Source organism: Caloenas nicobarica, chromosome 17 (genome assembly GCF_036013445.1).
Source record: "Caloenas nicobarica isolate bCalNic1 chromosome 17, bCalNic1.hap1, whole genome shotgun sequence".
Classification (NCBI taxonomy): Eukaryota; Metazoa; Chordata; class Aves; order Columbiformes; family Columbidae; genus Caloenas; species Caloenas nicobarica.
The window spans coordinates 13,068,019-13,084,168 of record NC_088261.1 but is presented as its reverse complement, the minus strand read 5'-3'; positions in this window follow the sequence as shown (position 1 = coordinate 13,084,168).

The following is a 16,150-nucleotide window of genomic DNA, read 5'->3' as shown; positions in this document are numbered from 1 at the left end:
ACCGAGCTGGCCTCAGAACACCCTTTCCACGAGAAAGGTGAAAGGCCTAGGTCTTCATTCAAACTTTTTCTCAAGGAAATTCTGAGAAAGTGGCCTGAAGATCAAAACACCAGGGCACAGCTGAACAGTCTGTGTGTGCAGGGCTGGGCACACAGCAGTGTCCTCTCACAGCCAGGCCTCCTGCCAGAGACCTGCAGGACCAGCAGAGCAGGGTCTGGGCTGTGCCCCTGTGCACTGGACCCCCAATGCAATCTGCCCCAATCATCATGGACCAATCCCTCACAACCTCCATCTCCAGCACTGGCCTCTCACCCCAGCTCAGAGAGGTTCTTTCTCCCTCCATGGAAAGACACTGAATGAGTAGGTCTGAAGTCCATGTTTGCATTGTACAAATGAGATGTGAGAATGGATGTCATGTACATGAGGCGAGATGAACCCAAGTAAGCACAAATGCTGTCCGATATTCCGGGGGTACCATTTTGCACCTGGGACACGGCAACCCTGGCTCTAAAGACAGACTGGGGGATGAGATGCTGGAGAGCAGCTCTGCGGAGAGGGATCTGGGGGTTCTGGTCAATGGCAAGTTGAACATGAGCCACCAGTGTCCCTGGAACCAAGAGGGACCCGTGTCCTGGTGCATCCAGCACAGCACGGCCAGCCGGGCAGGGAGGGGATTGTCCCGCTCTGCTCTGCGCTGGGGCGGCCTCACCTGGAGCATTCACTGTGTGCAGGGCTGGGGACACAGGATCAAAAGGAGATAAAGCTACTGGAGAGTGTCCAGAAGAGGCTACGAAGTCAGGGAAGGGTTTGGAGGGGACGGCATATGAGGAGCAGCTGAAGTCCCTGGGTTTGTTCAGCCTGGAGGAGACTGAGATCTCTTGGCAGTCTACGTCTTCCTCACAAGAGGAGCTGGAGGGGCAGGAACCGAACTCTTCTCCTTAGTGACCAGTGACAGAACCCGAGGGAATGTCAGGAGGATGTGCCAGGGGAGGGTCAGTTGGACATGAGGAAAAGGTTCTTCACCCAGAGGTGCTGGACACTGGAACAGGCTCCCCAGGGAGGTGTCACGGCCCCAACCTGACAGTGTTCAAGAAGAGACTGGACAACGTCCTCAGACACACAGTGTGAACTGTGGGGTGTCCTGGGCAGGGACAGGAGTTGGAACCGGTGATCCTTGTGTGTCTCTTCCAACTCAGGACATTCTATGATTCTATGATGCCTTCTCTTTGGTATTTTCTTTTTCATTATCATAGGTATAATTTTTATTACTGCATATTTTAATTTCAATTTTTTAAATGTCATTTTTAAATCTTTGGTCTATTCTTTTTAATTCCAATTATTAAACTGTTTTTAACTCAACCCACAAGTGTTCTCACTGTTACCCTTCCGGTTCTCTCCCCCGTCCCGCTGCGGGGAGGGAGCGAGCGGCTGCGTGGGCTCAGTTACCGGCTGGGGTTCAACACGATGGTCCTTTCTCCAGCCCTTGTTCCACCCCATGGGCGTCAGGCTCAGGTCCCACACGATCCAATACGTCCTCACCAACCACCGCTCCCCTGCCCACCCTTTGATGCCACACACACACAGTTGCCCTCAGCCCACGGGCCGCCCTGTGAAACGTCCATAAAATGTCACAACTCCCCGTTGAGCTCATGGAGTCCGTGGCTTTGGGCTCCGTCTGTTCCGTGGCCACTCCGGACAGCACAGGTGTCTGTTCCGTGGGGTCACGGGCACCAAACCCAGCTCGGGTGGGAACCAAGAGGGTCCCCTCGTGTTCAGGGCCCAAAGCGCCACCTGCAGCATCTGCCCGTCCTTTTGAGTGCCCAGAGCCTCCTTCTTGGGGCCCAAATCCTCATGTTCGGGGTCCCAACGTGTCTTTTATCACCCACGGCCTCTGATCAGGGCCCAGTTTCATGTTTGGGTGGAGCTCGTGGCCTGGCAACAACCAACCGGAAGTCTCTGGGGAGTCAGGGGACCCAGGACAGCCAATGGCATTTGAGGAGGCGGGGCAAGTCATGTGATTGATAGGTAACCAGCCAATCCAGCTTTGAGGCCTGCAGGAAAGGTGGCGAGAGCTGACCGAGCTAGGCAGCGTTCAGGGGCGGGCCGTGCTGGCTGCACCAATCACAGCTGGAGGGAGTGCAGCACCCTGATGATTGACAAGTGGTCTGACCCATCACTTGGTAGGGGGGGAAATGAGAAATCCCAGCCGGCCAATCACAGGAAACATTACCTCAGGGCAGGGTGGGCACTGTGGGGGGAGTGACCCCTAAGGCAGCCAATCAGATCCAGGATCACCTCAGGGGAGGAGACTGACAGCCCTCCCACCCAATGGCGGCGCAGCCCAGGCTGAGGAGGCGGCGGCTCTGCGGGCAGCCAGGCTGAGCTTTGCCGTGGCGCCCGTGGAGCTGCCCCAAGGCTGAGCAGCCCCCGGCCCAGCCCTGGGGCCCTTTTTCCTGCAACTGGGGCCCTGGGGATGTTGTTGCTGCATCTGGCTCAGGTGTGCGTGGGCTGCTCTGGCCTTGTTCTCCTGGGCGGGGGGAAATGGTACCGAAAAGTCGGCAAAAAGGTTCTTTAACACGGTTTGGAAAGTGGTAAAAGCAGCACTTTTGTTACAGCGCCGGACACTCGCAAGATTGCTCCTCTGATCGAGCGTGTGTGTGATTCGCACTTCTTGGTGTTTCTTACATACACCTCTTGCATATTCATTTGTTTCTCCTGCTTAGTTAGTGCATCAAACATAAATTATTTCCATAACCCCGCCATAACTTTGCTGAAATCCATCCTTGGTACTCGAGAGTCTTCATCAGGGTCTCTGGTGTCCCCGGTTTCTCCCCAGCTGCTGCCCCCCCGGTGTCGGCTTCTTGACCTGATTGCTTGATTGTGCATTTTTTCCCTCTTGCTGTCTTTTTGTCCTTTTTTTTCTTTCCTTTCTGTTCTGTTCCCGGTCCCATCTTTTCTCACTGTATCCCCCTGTCCAGCTGCTGCCCCTTCTTTCCTCTCTCTCTTGCTCTGTTTTTCCTCTCTCCATCTCTCTGTCCCACTGTCCACCACAGTTGTTTATTCCTTCAGTGCTGTCCCGCCCCCTGTTCCTTTGCCCTTTCTCTGTCACTCCATCCCAGTCCCGGTGTATTTTTAATTTGTTTTTTCATCTCAGTCCTGAACCATTACTACATTTTTCTTCTTCCACCCCTTTGTCCTGCTCCCTGCCCCTGTCTTTGTCTCTCCTTCCCTTTGTTCTGCTGCCCATCTCATTTTCCCTTCCTGCTCCAGCTCTCTGTCCTGCTCCCTGCCCCTCTCATTCCCTCTCTGTTTCTCTGCCCTTCTCCCTGTCTGTCCCCCGCTCTGTTTTGCTGTCCTGCTCCCTCTGTAGTTTTTCCACTCTCTCTGTCACTCTCTCCTGCTCCCTGTCACTTTCATTTCTCACTCCATCTCTGTCCTGCAGCCCAAAGCTGCTTTTTGGTCTCCATCTCTGCCCTGCTGCCCAGCCCAGGCCTTTTTACCTCTATCTGTGCCCTGCTGCCTGTCTCTGCTCTTTGTCTTTCCCTTTGTGCTGCATCCCTGACCCTTTTTCCTCTGTCTGTGTTGCCCTGTCCTGCTCCCTGTCCTTGTGTTTCTCTGACAATCCTTGTCCTTCTCCCTTTCCTTCTCTGTTTGTCTCCCTGTCCCATGTCCCTCTTCATCTCTTTTTTTCTCTTCTATCTTTCTCTCTGTTCCTGCTGATTGTTTCTCCATGTATATCCTGTTCCCTGCCCCTTTTATCCTCTCACTGTCCCTCTGTCCTGCTGCCTGTCCCCATCTTTTCTGTCTTTATTCTTGCCCCGCTGCCTGTCCCATTGCTTCTGGCAATCGACCCCTGTCCAGCTGGCTCTGCCTTTTATTTTTTGTCTCTTCCTCTTTGCTGCTTCTCAGCCCTCCTTTCCTCTTCCTCCAGCTCACTGTGGGTTTTCTCCCTTTGTCAGTCTCTTCATCCCCATCTGACCTTTGCTTTCTTTCTCAGTCCCTTTGTTCTGCTCTCTCTCCTTCCTTTTCTCCATCTGTACATCCCCCTCCCTGTCCCTGTCTTTCTCTACCCAACTTTCCTTCTTCTCCTTCCCATCCCCTTGTCCCTCTGTCCTGCTCCTCCACCCTCCTCTTTCTTCCTCCCTGTCTCATTGTGGCTCCTCGTCCCTATTTGTCTTGATCTCTCCATCTCTCCAGCCTTTTCCCTGTGTGTTTCTTTCTCTCTGGGCTCCTCTATCTTCTCTCTTGTCTGATTTGTCTCTTTCTAGTCCCCTGTCCTTCTCCCCGGCAGCTTCAACTGAATGACCAGGTGTCGCTGTGCTCTGGTATTTGCTGAGCACTGCCCTGGGGAAGATCTGTGTCTGTAGGGCTGGGGATCATTTAGGAGCTGGTCTCCTCCTGCAGACGGCAGAGCCGGGTGTAGTTGTGGCAGAGGTTGTTCTCAGCTGCTGCTCTGTGCAGCTTGGGGAAAGAGCCGGCTGGGGACCTTCTTTTGAGGGAAGGTTTCTTGTTCTGCGCTCACTGCTCCTCGGGACCCTGCACAGGAGCCGTGTCGGGGTCTGCAGGGACTGGTGGGACCTGCTGTGATTCCTTGTGAATGTGAACTGAACTTGTCCTGATGTCCTCCAATGAAACCAGACTGACTGTGGATGTTTTTCTTACCAGCTCCAGTGTCAACCTGTGTGCTCGGCGCTAAACAACAAGAGACCTTGTGCTGTTTTCCAGATGTCAGTGGCTGCAAATCAGCTGAGAACATCATTGCCTTAGGTAACGGGGCAGGTGGTCTGTGATCAGGGCTGTGGACTTGCATGGCGCTGCTTTCATGAATGTTTTCTGGTCGTGCCACTTCAAAGCCCTTCCATTTCCTGGAAATTTTAAGATGACATTTCTTATTCTGAGGTTCAGACTGGAGTTGGACTTAATGTTGAGTGGCTGATATAATGGGCTCCATCAAATAAGAACAAGAATCTTGCTTTTTTGTGTTTTTTTTTTTTTCTCACACCATCTGAACTTCAGTAAGCAAGAGGAAGAGTGGTTGACAGAGTCTGTTTTCTGAGAGTAACATGTTCCTGTACCTTTCCAGTCTTTCTATGGTGCAGGATTTCTGCCCTTGCAGAGAGGACTGCAAAACCCGCTGCTATCTGGTTGGACTTTGCCTCCCAACGCGGCGCAGCCTCTTCCATTGTGACATCACCCACTGCCGTTGATGTCACAAAGCAGCATCAGCGCTGAGGTCGGCACAGCAGGGTATAAAAGCAGGGGTCTCCCTGCGCCTTTGTCACTCTCGATCTTGAAGGAACAGAGATCGCAGAGTTTTTGGCTCACTCGTGAGCGAGTCAGATGCTTGTTACCTGCACCTCAGCAGGTACCACGAGACAGACGGAAAAGGTTCAAAGTCTGAACGGGTATGTTTTAAAAATCCTCCTCCCCTTTCCCAGGTGTGTTTTCAACCTCACCAGCTGGTGTGGGTGGAGGGTGGACAGGAGAGGAACACGAGGGCAGCCTGAGAGCTCGCTCTGGAGCTGGTGGAAGGCAGCAGCCGCCTTTCAGCCTCTTCATGACCACAGGGGCAAGGCCCAGAAAGCCTTTGATCTCTGCAGAATGAGGGACAGGTCTATTTTGGATTGCATGGAGGGAGTCCCAAGCAGTGGCCCCGATACAGCCTGCCGTAGGGGCACAGGCTGAACCTTCTCTTGAGAGGGTGGAGAACAGGATCAGCACAAGTCCCCATCAGGTGGTGGGCAGGAGAAACAGCGTTCATCATGTGCCTTCCATTTCCGAAGAATACCTGTCCAGCCCCACAGACGGGAAGTGTGGCCACAGCTCTTGTTGCAACTCCTGCTCTTAGTCCAGAGTCAATCTTGAGCCCTTTGTCCCTAACGAAATAATCGCTGCCATGACAAATCCCTCACTGGTGCAGCTGGTGACAACCCCAGCAGTGACTCGAGCTGGTGCAGGACCAAGCCAACGCACACGCCAGGAACGCCAGGCTCAAGGGCTGCAGTCCCTGCTGCTGCTCTCCAGTCTGCTGCTGATCTGCACGGGAACCGCCAGCTTCACCAGCCTTTTCCTCCTTGTTGCTCTGCAGGAAGATGAAGGCACTGAAGGCAACAATCCTGGTGCTGCTTCTCGGCCTGTTCTCTCTCGGTGAGTCTCTGCAGAGCTCCAACCTGAGGATGGTGCTTTAGGATGTACTTGGGGCTACATCCTGCCCTGGTCCGCTTCCCCCGCTGTGACCAGAGGAGCTCAGCTGAGAGCAGAAAGTCCCCGACAGAGCTGTGCCAGTCCCTGCTCCAGCGGGACGGGTGTGGGGGTGAGGAAGGGGTGACTTGCCATCCCCAGGAGGGCTAAGCCAGTTCTCTTCAGCCGAGGGAGAGGCCGTGGCTGAGCTCTCCTGCCCCAGGGGGATGAAAATCTTCTGCAGGACCGGGAGCACAGTCCAAGGCAGGGAACGTCCATCTCTTGCGGAGCCCATATGCCATGATGGCCACTGTCAAAGACAATAAGAGGAGAGACAACAATGGCACTGGGGATAGACACAGAAAGGGGAGAGGGCAGCCCGAGGCACAACCCAGCCTTAGACCAAGTTCTAAGCTCTGGTGTGTGTCTGACAGGTGTTTTCCATGTGGGACGACTCGGCACCTTATTGCTCTGGAGCACTGCAGCGGAATTAGGACACCTGAGTGAAACCCAATCCCTGCCAGACCAGCTCGGAAAGCTCCAGGAACAGCTTTATAGTCTGCGCTGGAGCGCAAAGGATGTGGCTGAGCGGGCTCTCCATGAAGGCATGAAGCAGGGAAGGCTCCCAGGCTTTACCGGACGGGTAAGGGCACAAGGCAGAAGGATCTCCTCAGGGGTTTTATCCTCCCTCCGGCACGTATCCTACTCCATTCCCTGTCACAGCCAACAGGCTGGTGCTGCTGGAACAAGTGCTGTCATGGCCACGCTTCCTTGTCTGTCCATGCTGCCTGGCCTGGGGCCTCTCCACGGGAAAAGCCCCTTTCCGCAGCTCCAGCATTCAGAGCACTGGAGTGAGCAGCCCCCGCTTTCTGATCCCGTCAAGCACAGCAGAGCAAACCTGGGAGGCTTCCAGGCAATTTGGCTGTTCCTTCCATCTGATATGGGCCTTGTCCCCGTTCACCTTGCCTGGTCTTGCAGGGGAGCTGCTTGCCCCCTTCCTTTTCCTTCCAACAGGCGCTCTCCTTTGTGTTCCTTCCCCAGGCGGTTCAGGAGATCATCAATGAAGCCCTGGAGAAGCTGGAAGAAATGCAGGTCCCGATGCCTGATTACGCCCTGAAATCAGCAGGTACCGTGACACTGTACAAACAAACCAGTTCCAAAGCGCTTCCTGTCCAGATTGACAAGATGGCCATTGGAACGTGCCCAGGGGTAGGAGAGAAAGGGCAAGAAGTCAAGGGTCACCTTGTGCCCTACAAGTGCCCCCACTGACAGAGTCTGTAATGGGCCAGACCCCATGGGAAGCACAGAAAGCCTGATTCACGTTCTTGTCTTTTTCCACGGCCCATGACTCCCTGCTGTGTGTTCTAGAGGGGTCATTCCAGTTAGAAAGAGAGGAACCCACTGTAGGACATGGATGACAACTGAGAAGCTTTTTCAAGTCAACAGTGCAATATTGCTCCCAACACTGCCTGATGATTCTGCTCATGTTTTAATTTCCAGGGGCTGCTGTCATTCATTCAAGGACTTCTCCATCTCTCCGGAATGACAAAGCCAAAGTCTTCCTGTACTCCATGCCGGTGATGGATTATATGAGGTCCCCTGAGCTTGTTCTTGAGGTAGGAGCACCAAGACGCAGTAAAACAGAGGTCAGAGAATGACCCACACACACTGCTCAGAGTTGCCTTTCCCCCCGTCTTTGCTCCTCGAAGCTTCTTCTCCTGCCTCCTTCTCGCATGGACCTGCTCTCCTCCTGTGTCTCCCTGCTGAGTATTTCCTGTCCCAGAGTGCCCCAGGTTCTCGGTGGGAGCTTCTACCAGGCCAGGCTGCTCCTGCAATCTGTGTCTGCCCAGTCGCTGTGCAAACTGTCAGCACGGCACAGAAGGAGAATGGCAGAGGTGCCTGCAGAGCTCTGGGAGAGACCCAGGGCAACCTTCTCCATGTCAATGTAGTTTCTTCTTCTTTGTTCAGCCAGAAAATCATCCTGGAAGCTGCTGGCCCTTCCCAGGAAGTCAAGGACAGGTCTTCATCAAGCTGTCTGAGCCAGTGATTCCCAGAGCCGTCAGCATGGACCATGTGTCGGGGACAGCGTTCCATGGAGAAAGTATCTCCGGAGCTCCAAAGGACTTTGCTGTCTACGTAAGTGATTTCTCTGGAGTGGGGGGCAGGGGGTTGCACAGCAATTCTAAGCAGGGGCTGAAGGTGGTTCTGAGAGTGGAGTGGCCTGAAGCTTCCTCCTGGCTCTCAGAACAAACAGGCTCCTTGGAGTCGCCCCCTTCCCATTGTATTCCTCTTTTATTCAATGGACCACTCGAAAGGAAGCTTCTGGGGCAAGAAGCTACTCCAGGAGCCATAGGGAAAAGAGCTGGACAGTGCATGGTCCTAGACCTTGTTGGCTTCCAATGCCAGTGGCATTTGTGATCCTCAGGTTACCTCCCTCTCACTGGGAGCGTCTGCTCCTTTTCTGACCGGCAGCTTGGACTCGTTGAGTAGGCAAGTGTGGCGTGCTGCCCACCTGCAGCTTCTCATCTTTTCCTTGTGCTCATGGTCCTTGGACTACATAGCTGAAATAAGCCTGTGCCTCATCGACTGAAGTTCAGTCTTGCCATGGTGCACCAGACGCTCTTGTTTTCTCCACCCCTGTCCTTCTGTAGGGCTTCAAGGAAGAACACGACGAGCAGGGAACATTCCTGGGACAGTTCACCTTCCTGGCAGCACTGAATCCCAGTCAGACCTTCCAGCTGAAGGTATGGGGACAAAGAGGGGGGAGAACTGTAGGAGAGGAGGCGAAATGCGGCTGGATGGGGAGAGGCTTCCCTGCCAAAGGGCTACAGGCAGCCCTGTCCTTGAACGTGTGCCACGCTGGCCTTTCTTCTGATTTAACTTCCTGGTGGCACATGGCTGGACTGCCGCTCTTCTTCTCTTTCATTTTGGGTTTAAACTTCAGCACTTAGAAGTGCCACAGTTGAAACTAGAATCAGCTTGACTGTCTGGACCCCAAGTGCACACAAGAGGCCACATCCCGTAGGATGCACGACTGCTGCTCTGCCAGTTAAAGACCAGAAATACTGGGCTTCCTGAGGATTCTGTTGGTGCTGGCAGTGAGCAGTGACAGGGAGGCCATTCTGTTTCCTTGGCTTCCTAGAGAAGGCAATGAGCTGTTTTCCTGACACCACCACTGGGTCTTCTGACTGTGGAAGCCTGTGCCCCAAAGCAGGCGAGAACTTCCCAGCGTATTTGCTGAGGCATCTGGGTGCTGCTTCTTCCTTTACTAGTTCTCATGGCCCAACGAGGTAGAGCAGGACAAGGACATCTTGCCCACGACAGGTCCAAAGCCCTCGCGGGGCAGCTGGAAGGAAGCTGTTGAACGAGGCCGTCGCTGCGGCACTTCTGTCAGTGGTCACGTACCAGAGAGGAAAAGGCGACTCATTTCTTCTTGTCGTTTCAGAACGAGCTCCCTGGGGTTGTGAATTACATCCAGCTGCAAGTGCTGAGCAACTGGGGCCACCCAGACCACACCTGCCTGTATCGGTTCAGGGTGCACGGTGATCTGCCCAAAGACGGGGGAGTGGTGCCGGTTTCATCTACCAATAAATTCCATTAATGTTCACCAAGTCGAGTACCAGTCTGCTTTGCCTGTGATGCTGACTGGTCCTCCCTGAGCTAACTGCAGCTCCCCATCCTTCTCTGAACCCATCAGCTTATGGGAGACTTCAGGAGTCCACAGCAAGATTTTCCTTATTAGGGAAAACAGGAAAACTCAGTCACAAATCTGCAGAAAGCCTGACATCCACATGCTTGCTGCCTCCACAGGAACATCAGCAAGGCCCTGCCTGTACACCAAAGATTAAATTAATGGAGAGTTTTCCTGTGCAGGAAGCAACTAAGGATCAATGGAACCATCCGTTGTTACCTGTTTTCACAAGAGGCAGATGCTGCTTCAGTGTCCATCTTTCAGTGTGTTGCCAATGTGAAAATGGAAGTGTGTTTTTTTCTAAGAAGGAAACCTTAACTGGAAAGTTGGTTCATGCCTCATTTGCCTCCCTGTGCCTATAATCGAATTAATAGCTCAGGAACCGTTACAGAGTGATTAGCAAAGCAAACTCAGGACACTTCAGAGATCCCATAACCACACGAGTCTGTCTTTCCTTTTGACCCCGAGTTCCCCAACCCCAAGGCAGGAGCAGGCAGGGCAGTCGTTTCCTCGAGTCACACCAGGGAGGAGAGAGCAGCAACAGCGCTTGGCACCCAGGGCTGGCAACAGCAATTTGTGCTCTGAGCTGGGGCTTAGTCCATGTGCAAGCCCAGCACTGATCCAGATACCAAACTGAGGGTGTCAGTTCATCCCCGCTGCCACACACACGCTGCACCTTCTCCCATCGCCTCCTCCCGATGAGCTGTTTTCCAGCCCCTTCCACCTCAGCCCAGCTCAGACACCTGCACTCTGGCCCAGGGCTGACTGGGGCTGGTGACCCTCGGGGCAGCAGCAGGAACTGCTCTGACCCTGGTTGTGGGGCTGTCCCTGGGCTGAGCCCTCGGGCCCAGGGCTGCTGAACTGGGCCATGGTGGGGCCCAGGGGTGCTGAGGTCGACAGGTCCCCCCAGCCTGTCTGTGCTGGAGAGACCTGCTCCTGCAGCAGCCCTGGTCCTGGACCTGAACCTGCTCCATCCTCATCCAGAAGTACACGTTTGTTTGGCATTTTCTTAAAACTGAAGATCATTCAGGTAGAGGCAGAGCCTGTTCAGCAGTTTGAGTAGTTTGGGGACAGAGGCCAGTTGGGGGCCAGGGCCCTCAGGGGTGGGGGCTGTTTCTGCCCCGTGCCCTTGGCCTGGCGCTCACAGCTGGGAAGGGACTTTCCAAAATCCTGCTGGGAGGAGCCAGATGTGCCCACCCCCGGCACAGCCTCAGGGTCTGCTGCCGACCTGCCTTCAGATCATCTCTCCATAGAATCATAGGATCGCTTTGGTTGGAAGAGACCATCAGGTTCATGGAGTCCAAACATAACCCAACTCTAGTACTAACCCATGTCCCTAATGACCTCCAGTCTAAACCTCCCCTGGCACAACCTGAGGCCATTTCCTCTTGTCCTCTCACTTGCTCCTTGGGAGAAGAGACCAACACCCTCCATGCTCCAACCTCCTTTCAGGCAGTTGTAGACAGCGATCAGGTCTCCCCTCAGCCTCCTGTTCTCCAGGCTGAACCCACCACTTCCCTCAGCCGCTCCTCATCACACTTGTGCTCCGGCCCATCAGCAGCTTTGTCGCCTCCTCTGCACTCTCTCTAGTGCCTCAATGTCCTTCTTCTGATGAGGGGCCCAAAACTGAACACAGGATTCAAGCTGCGGCCTCACCAGCGCCGAGCACAGTGGCAACAATAAAGTGTGGCTGATGTTCTCTCTTGACCACACTCCCTTCCCCACTAAGGAAAGGGAAAAGGAGGAAAAGGGAGAAAGACTTACAATTTGGATAGATTTATAAAACAAAACAAGACAAAAATTAAAACTTTCCTCGTAATACTAATAATGAGACAAATAAGGCAAAATATACAAAACCTATATTGTATTGCCCAGAGTAGCCAAAATGCTGCCACAGGGGCTGGTGTCACAGCAGAGGCTGCAGCGAAGACGTCAGGAAGTCCTGGACTGGACTCGGCAGTGCACAGGAACTGGATTCAGGGATGCAAGGACTGGAACCAGGATCAGGGTTGCAGGCAGGACAACGGGCAGGCTCCTCTTGAGATGCCAGCCATGGACCAAGAGCCTGAGACCCTTGTGATCTCCCAGCATTAAACTGTGCATGACGTGGATGGCATGGAACAACTCAGTTTTCAATTGGCGTCACTCGTTCTGTCCACCCCTCCCTGCAAGTACAACCCCCTCACTTATGGGACATAAGAGATTCACCAGCGATGTTGGCTGCTATAGCAATAAGATCTAGTCCTAGGCCTTTTCTGCATACCAGCCCTACTGTTAGCTCAGTAAAACTGTCAATATTGGCCGTTGTCGGCTCTGGAGCAGACTGTGTTTGAAAAACATGCATCCAACTGCAGAAATATGCAGTTACTTAGAAGAGCTTAAGCTGAAAGGAAAATTCACCAAAAGAGAATTAGTCTTGTTTTAACGAAAAGCAGGACAGCCCCCATCACAGTCTGCACCTTCCTCAGAGAGGCAGCAGAGGTGAGGGCCCGATGTCCTGTCTCGGCTGACCAGTGAGAACAGGACAGGTGGAAATGGAATGAGGCTGCATCAGGGGGTGTTCAGACTGGACATTAGGAGGAAGTTCTTCACTGGAGGGTGGTCGGTCACTGGAACAGGCTCCCCAGGGAAGTGGTCACGGCTCCCAGCCTGTCAGAGGTCAAGGAGTGTCTGGACGATGCTCTTTGTCTTGTGGTTTAGTGTTATGTGGTTGTGCGAGCAGCGGGGAGCTGGACTCATTGATCCTTACGGGGATCTTCTACCTCGAGATATTCTATGATTCTGTGATGTTCAAGCTCAAGAATAGTCCATCCCAGACCCATTTGTGTGTGTGTGTTTGTCTCTTTCTGAGCTAACTGGGGAGATGAGGAGATCTCTGGGAGGGATCTAAACCTTACATGTGTCATATGGATGAATATTTTCCACTAACACAGTCAAGAGTACAGAGAGACATGGTGGGGTTGGGGAGGTGAGGAGCAGGTTCTCCATACAGTGATGGACCCCAGGCAGACTGCTGCTCCTTCCTGTCCACACCTCCTCAGGGGACACTCTGCATCAGTATCAATGGGAGAATTCTCCTATCACTTCTTCTAAGTGCTCTTTCTGTACCTTCCTCCTTCACTCCACCCTTGAAACTTACCTAATTAAGTGTACAAGTGTTGAAAACCAGATGTACATGATGGAAGTGACAGGGCTCTATCAGTCTTGCGTGATAACTGCCAGTCCCAGGCAGATACCTCAGGTACACCGAGGGCTCTGGAGGTTTGCACTGGGGGCTTATGGTCAGACCATGGAGCTCTGCCTGAAAACATGACAACTGCTCTCAGTTCTTTTAAAAAAACAAACAAACAAACAATACAAAACCACAACTCACTCATCAGCTAAAATGATTCAATGTTTTAAATAAAATGTCCATGAACTTCTGTCCTGCCAAAATATGGATTTTTACAATATGTATGAATTGCAGGAGAAGAAATATTGTAGTTACCCTGTGCTTGTATTTCCAGAACTCTGCCTATGATACTGTGTATTTAATCCCCCTGAACATCCAGGTGTTTCTACCTGTCCTTATTCAACCCACCATGTCTGCAGTCATCTCTTCAGAAGCCTGTCTGGACATTTGCACTTTCCATTGCTCCCCAGAGGTTCTTGCTCCTCTCACTCTTTGCTCATTCAGAGCCTGTCACCTTTCTCTGCTTTGAGCTTCAGGCAGGTAAAGCTGAATTGTCTTTCAGCTGTCACTCTCATACTCCCTGTAGGCAACTCTTCAATTGTGGCGATGGACCTCACTGGAAGTGGCTGAAACTAACGACAGAGTATATTTTATTGTTCATTATGTTGTGTTGTGTTTTCTTTCTCATTATCTTTTTTGCTTTTGCCAATTAAAAAAGCCTCTTTGTGCCTATTTAAATCCAGATCTCTAAGGAAAGCATGAAGTAATTCATGCAGAGAAGCTGTAACAATCAGGTGCAAACTTGAGTGGAGAATCTGATGTAAAGAAAAGTGATGTAACTCCCAGGGGGCCAATGAGTGAAACAGAGAGGTTAGAAAGGTGAGAAGCAAGGATGTCCATCCCGTGTCTGGCCTCAAGGGACTGCTTTTCCCACCTGTCCAACTTCCTCAGGAGACACTCTGCACCAGTATCCATGGGAGAATTCTTCTCTCACTTCTCCCTAGTACTCATTCAAAATGTCCTCTTTACCCACCCCCCTGAAACCTCTCTAATGAGCTCTACAATTCTTCAATACTTGAAGAAAATGATGGAAGAGACACGGCTTGTGAGGGCTTGGAGAATTTTAGTGAGCCCATGGAGTACATGAGGCTCATGAAGCTCAGTTACTGAGAAGAGACTCAACAAAGCTCTCGAGAAGCCAAAGGCAAAAGCAAACCCCAAAGTTCCTTGAAGTATTAATGGGCCCCACTGAGGGCTGTTCCTGACAAAGCCTCCCCAGAGACTCGTTAGAGCAGATAATTGGAGGCTGTGATGACAGGTAGGCCAAGGCCCTGTGCAGGTGGCTCTGATGCTCAGAAACCCCTTGGTTTGCTTTCTGAAGCAGAAAGGAGAAGCCCTGACCTCCAGCCAATGGGAAGGGGGATCCTGTCCTTCACACACGGCTCAGGGCTCTTGCTGGGACCGTGGGATGTGGGTGTGCAAGGCCGAGGGAAGGACAACACTGGTACAACAACTTCCAGCTTCCCCATGGGGCTGCAAGGAGACAACAAGGCCCCAGTGCCATGGGGAGAACATGTCTTCTCCTTGGACTCAGTGGCAGAGACAACTGCCATGGCCAAGGTGACAGAGACCTCGGTTCTCCTGGTGCCTTCCAGCCTTGCCAGCGCCCTTTGCCATCTCCACCTCAGGCTGTTCTACATGGTCCCACACCTGCCCCTCTTTTCCCGCAGGCAGTAGACACGCATCTCCCTTCCCCATCTGCTCTCACCCCAGCATTTCTGTCCCTTCACTGATGTGTCTGCACCCTCACTGGCTGTTCTTTGGAACACAAACCATGGGCTGATCCAGCTCCCTCTGGCTGACCTCTTGCACCACGGCACTGCCCTTCCAGTGACATTTCTTCCTCCTGATAACCAGTATCCACTTCCCAATCTGTACTTGGTGGCTTTTTTTTCACTGCTCCTTTTTCCCACTACTTGAGAAATCTTTACCACCTTCAGAAACTGCCCATCAAGCAGGGAACCCAACCTGTTAGTCTTCTTGTGGTCTTGCACTTGACCAGAGAGAAGTCACCTCACCATGATCTTCTAAATCCCAGCACTGCTGCTGGCCTTTCAGCTTCTCTGATGGACACGACCATGTCCCTGCTGCTGTCCCTTCATGAACTCAGGTGGGATGGACATGACAGCCCGTCTCCAAGGCCTCTTCCTGGGTAGGGCCTGTGGCTACTTAGGCTGAGGTTCTTTCCCAGCCATGTCCCTGCTGCTGGGCTGTCACCTCCAGAGACAGAAATGACCCCACAGTCCCCTTCACAGCCACGCGCTTCTGACTGGATTATGAGCGTCTGAGACCCAACTGACCTTCAAAATACCACACCCATCCATCCCCCTCCTTAGCCCCCAGGACGTGACCAAGACTGAAGCGTGTTCTACACAGTCCTGCACCCGGCCCTCTTTCCCTGCAGGCTGTAGACACCCATCTCGCTTCCTTGCCTTGCTTGAAGAGAGCCCTTGTCTCACTCATCTTGTCTCACTGTCCTGCTCAAGGCCGGGTGAACCGGTGGAGGTTGTTCAAGGCCTCCACCCACCTTGGCATCACCCTCAAAAGAGCTAAAATCGCATTCTACAGGAGGACGTGTCCAATGCCCTTCCCAGGGACAGAGGCAGGCTGACTAACCTGCAATTCTCCCAATGCCTGTTCTTGCCTTTCTTGAACATGGCTTTGATGTCTGCCTTTTCCTAAGACCCCAGAACCTTTCTAATTACCCTGATTCTTATGAGAGCACAATCCAGAATCACGGGCAAGGGTGACGTAGCAGACAGCAGCACTTGCAATGAGCTTGTCCAAGGCAGCTGAGATCAGTCTCACTGGGCCTGTGTTGTTGGTTCCTGGAGTCACACACAGAAATGTCAGGGTTCTGTCAGGTGTCCGCATCTGAGCTGGCCTCATGGACTCCTTATGCACCCAGGGATGCTCACAGACAGAGTCTGTCCCTTTCACACACAGAGGCATGAGTCACAGTGTCTCTCTGGCCTCCTGTTGCCACTCCCAAGGGACGGGAGACACCTCAGCCCTGTGGTGTGTCCCCCTGCTCTGCACTCATCTGA